The sequence below is a fragment of the Lygodium microphyllum genome, chromosome 16, assembly GCF_053477565.2.
Source record: "Lygodium microphyllum isolate KBCC chromosome 16, Lygodium_microphyllum_v1.1.10, whole genome shotgun sequence".
Taxonomy (NCBI): domain Eukaryota; kingdom Viridiplantae; phylum Streptophyta; class Polypodiopsida; order Schizaeales; family Lygodiaceae; genus Lygodium; species Lygodium microphyllum.
Window position 1 is genome coordinate 135,360,619 of NC_141150.1, and position 5,492 is coordinate 135,366,110.

Genomic DNA, 5,492 nt, shown 5'->3' on the forward strand with positions numbered 1-5,492 from the left:
CCCTCCAAGGGAATGGCACACTTGAAACCCTTGCAAAGAAGACTCCCCACTATCCAACAATTCCTCTGCTAAGATGACCAATAAAGCCAAATGTTCCAGGTGATTGGATTGGAAGATGGATTCAAGAGGTGTAGCCTTCCTGGAAGTTGATCAAGTACCTGATGTCTAAGACTTGATAGATCAGAATGTCAAGGGAAAATCTTTTGGTGTCTACGAATCCAAGGATGCATCAAAGTCTATGTGATAGTCATCTTTTTGTGACACACAAAGGAGATTACTCATCTACCTCGTGAACAAGTCAATGAACACCATGCGAATGTACCAGAGAATTTGTCTTTCTTGTCTGAGGAAGTTCAAGTTTCCAAATCCATACAGTTGGCCCAACATCACTAGCAATTGGTCTATCAAGACTGCAACTCTGCTTCAAGTTCATCTATCGCTTTGTTTATAAGCATTATAATGCTTGGTATATGGGACTTTATTATAGAATTGGGATGCTTTGAAAGTATTTGGCCCAAATATTCAAATCTTCTGGCCACAAGCTTCAACAAGGGAGGATATACAACATTGAAGGCCCCCCCATACAACCACGGGCTGTAAGAGATGGGCAACCACAAAGCTCTTGAAGAAGGCAACCAATAACTCTTCCCCAAGCTTGAACAAGGTATGTCAATCAGTTCTTCCTCTCTCTTTTACATCCAATTGTTGAGCTCAGCCACTTGATGAGAGAGATGGAAGAAATTCTTGGGTTGAGAGTGCCAATTGGATTCCCATCCTCAGTCCACACCCTTGGAACGCATGCATGGCTGAATGATCTTTAAATTTCTTTCCCATTGATCAAGACTTTACTCTAGTCCTTAACCGTAATCTTGTTTTGATTCTGATTGACAAGAAAAAAATTGTAAGAAGGGTCAGTCATGCAATCAGTGAGTCACTGAATTGCAAAGGTAACCCCTTTTCCCATCCCATTTCCTTATTGACCATGCATATCATGAAAGGCCTAATCCTCAATTTGTAAATTCATATCATGATGTTTTCTTAATAATAAATTTCTACCATGTATATTCTGGGTGAGGAAAAGCCCGATGCCAGGCAAGGTGGCAAGACAAAAGAGGGGTGACCCCCCCTTGCCACCATCAAAGACCCTGAAGGGGTGCACAACCCGGCCTGGGGGGAACTTTGCAGACAACCAGTACCACACAGAACCCACAAAAGTCGATTACAACAAAGCCTTCTTGTGTGATTGAGCGCAGGCCCTATAGCTCAATTTGAAGAGGGCATCTCCCCCTTCGATTTGAACATAAAATCTCCCCATTCTGCCCCACAGTTTGGGAGATAAGCTCAATTTTGTGCTCGGAGGTACTATGGGACAAGTAGCAGTCCTACACAGTCAACCCACAAAAGTCTATTATAGCAAAAGCCTTCTTGTGTGATTGAGTGCAAGCCCATAGCTCAATTCGAAGAGGGCATCTCCCCCTTTGATCTGAACCAAAAATCTCCCCATTCCGCCCTGCGATTTGGGAGATAAGCTTAATTTTGTGCTCAAAGGTACTGTGGGACAGGCAGCAGTCCTGCACAGTCAGCCCACAAAAAGTGATTACAACAAAGCCCTGATCATTTATTGTCAGACATATTTTTACATAACCCCGTAAAGGGATCGAGAGCTTTAATTTCAATCAAAAAGTTTGGTGATGGGAGCTTCCTAGCTCAAGATATTTTCATTTCTGTAACAAGGGGTCCGGTGGATTGCACTTGGGATGGCAGGACACAAGGGTAAAGCAAAGGCCCAGGAGGACTTCCAGCATGAAAAGAGGGACTCCCGTGCCTCAATGAATGATCCTAGCTCAGCCCAAGAGGATCGTGAAGACATGTTTAAAGAGGGTGCCCCCAAGATGGACCACTTCTTTATGCTCAACCATACTCTATGCCAACATGCAACCTGTCATGTTGAACGACATCGAGAGATGGAACAATGCCATAGGGAGATGGAAACCGGCCAAGATCACCATCATTCCAAGATGATGGCCAAGATGGACTTGCTCATCGAGCGCATGGGCGCCCTCATCCCTGCCATTGCACCCCCCTCAAATTGACCCAAGGAGTATGTCCCTCCCCATGACGCTAACTGCCCTTCTCCCTTGGAGACCGAGTGTAGCCCACAAGGTTTTGGTGGTACCCGTGGTGTTCCCCATAGCACTTATGAGATGGGTGAGCCCTCCACTCGACATGATGAACCCCTCCTTCCCTCCCCCATTACAAATCCTTCAAGCCCATCCATGGGACCACAACTCCCCCGTAATGAAAACTATACGCACACTCATGGGAATGGCCAGCAAGGCCCTAATGCAAATCTTGGGCAGCATGGAATGCAAGGGGTACATGGGCAGCATGCACATAGCAATGGGCAGCATGCATATGGCAATGGGCAGCATGCACATAGCAATGGGCAGCATGCACATAGCAATGGACAACATGCACATGGCAATTTTGGGTAGCAAGGCCTTAATAATTAGTTTGGCCCACATGTAATGCATGGGCAGCATGGCACCCATGGACATTTTGGTCAGCAAGGCATGTATGGGCATTCTCATAGACGTTATGAGTACCATGACCATTGGCATGGGTTCAATGTGCAAAGGCAAATGCATGCGCCTAGTCAACATGCATATGATGAGTGTGAATATTTTGAGCAGCATGCATTTGATGACTATATATGTTCTTATGAACTACATTCTGGTCACATACATGGACAACCATCTAGACAGCATTATATACATGGACAACATTATGCAAATGTATATGAGTATGTACATGGGGAGCAACATCATTGTCAGCAAGGGAGTGCTCGATATCATCAGCCACTTGATCATTACTATAAGCAACATGTGCATCCTTGTGAGCCACACGATACTTCTCAAGAATGATGCCATGATGAGAGCATCTCATTGTTGCAGGCTCATGAGCAGATGCCCCATCAACCCAAGGCCCTTAACTTTGAATGCCCAGTAATAGCCACACATGTGAAACTCATGGACATGAAATGCATAGGGATTGATGTAGTGAATGATGTATTGATTGTAGCCTCATTTGCTCCAGTCCAATTTGACCTAGTGGTTCCCAATGAGTTTATGAACAAGTCAATGCATGCTACCGTATGGGTCGGTAAGGATCTTGTGCCACCGTAGTGCTTGACTATGACACCATGAATTACTTCTATGATACAGCGGATGCATTGGATCACAATTATCCTTTTGACCCCGGTGATAGTATGGTGATCCATGCTTGTATGGATGACCCTTGTGCTCTTAATGCTTATTATGCAGGTTATCCATTTGATCCCGGGGAACAGAATGGTCTTGGAAAATCCCTATCCTGATAAGCATTTCACCAATGCAGTTCTTTCCCTACTTCAAGGATGCAATTTTGATTGAGCAGTAGCTAAATTTGCCCCAGTCTGAAATACAGACAACTTACAGACATCATACTATTTCAGAACATTTTTTACCCTGCATTAATGATAGTCAAGTGTCACCTATATATCTTGAAAGTACGCTTCATGAGCTTTGTTTTGACATGTCACACACCTCAATCGGAGCTGCCCATAGGAAGTTATCACCAGTTTTCTCCAGTAGGCCTATTCTGGACAGTATGCTATCCACTGTTTGTCAGCCCCTAATTGTCAAGAATTGGAGGCCAAACTCATATTCTATCAACTTGCACATGTCATATACATCATATATACAATTCTATGCCCCAATTCCACATGAGGTTGTACTTCACCATACCCATATTCTCCTTTGTAATACTGAGCAGAGTAGTACTCTGCAACCCCCCCCCCCCCCCTTTGCTGTGAGCCATAGGTCCTCTTTTTGTTTTTGAGGGGCAAAAACTTTCAGGGTCGGGATGGAATGTAAAAGAGTGGGGATAGACGGGTAGGACACAGATCAGCATGGGAATACCGAGTTATACTGACAGGGTATATAAGGTGTTGATAGACCCAATTAGGGCATCAGTTTATCAATAATCAAGTCTCTTTTCTCCTTCCTTCTAGCTTTCATGGCTTCCCTCCTCTTTCTCTCTCTTTTCATGTCTTTCTTTCTCTTCTACTAGTCTTTCTCTCTCTTTTTCTCTCATCTTCTTCCTCTTTCTCTCTCCTCTCTGCAGTCTCTCCCTTCTCTCCTTCTCTCTCCTAGGTCTCCTTCATTACACTACTAAATCAAGCCAAAAACAAAAAGTATTGACAAAATAATGAGTTGTCTACAAACTGAAGTCAAGAAACTATCAAGACAAGGTAACTACTCTCATAAATAGTGCAAGAAATAAAAGCCAAGTATGAGCTATCATTGGCAAACTGCAAACAATAATTGGTAGGGATATCTTTTACAATGTGGGGTATGTATGAACAACTAGCAACAATCAACAAACATGTGATTAGTAGCCAAAGCTATTAACCTTAGAGTGTGAGAGGCAAATACATCCAATGGCATAACAATCATGCATGTAGTAGGTCTCACAAGAAATAGAAGAGACATGTCAAAGGCACAATTGAGTGAGCAATAGTAATAGAAGTCAATACATAGCCATGCTAGGTAAGCAGCTCAATACATAAAGCCAAGTAGCTCCCATTGAAGCAAAACTCAAATGCCAACTGAGCAACAAGCTCAATTCATCAAGTGAATAGAATCTAGGAATTTATGAGAAAACTAAGCCAAAAGTGTATTCAAATTAGCTCAACAACATCTCATAATATTGACATAGCATCCCCAAGTGATCCAACATAAAATAGATATCCCGGAAAGCATAAGTGGCCTCTACCATCCCTATGTGTATTATAGCATGCTGCCTACATTACAAAACCAATATCAAAGATCTTTTAGCTCAATAGGAGTATCCAAACCCACAATGCCAATGATAGAGGGGTGCCAGAAATGCCCAATGATTATTGAAGTGCCCTAGCAAGCAATGATCTACCACATGTGCTATCCAAGCAACCTGAAGAGAAGGCACAAATCATGCCAATTGTTGTCTTATTGTGTTGCCTATGTTGCCCGCAATAGGGCCCCAAAACAATGCTCAATGTGGCCAAGGGGGAAGGCTTAGAGTAAGTCTCAACAATCCTTTGATCATTGGGAAGGATAAGAGCACTAACTCATACCTCTCCAAGCTAAGCCATGGTTGCCATGAAACTTGTGAACTGTAGATATTCTCCACAAGTTGAAGTAATGATGGGTTGAGCTCCTCAATGCAAGTGCAATGGATCTCATATTAGTTGAAAAAGGGAGTGAGCCCAGAGTGGAGACATATGAGTGGAAGCAAGAACTATGGTAGAAGGAGAAAGAGCAAGACAAAGAGAGACACAAGATGTGGGAACTCCAGCAGTTACAATCTGTTATCGTTCAAATGTCACTGAAAGAATAAAGAATGAAGTGACAATGGTGGGTGTCCACCATCTATAGTGTACATGTGTGTCGGTACTATTAGTGTAAGTAATA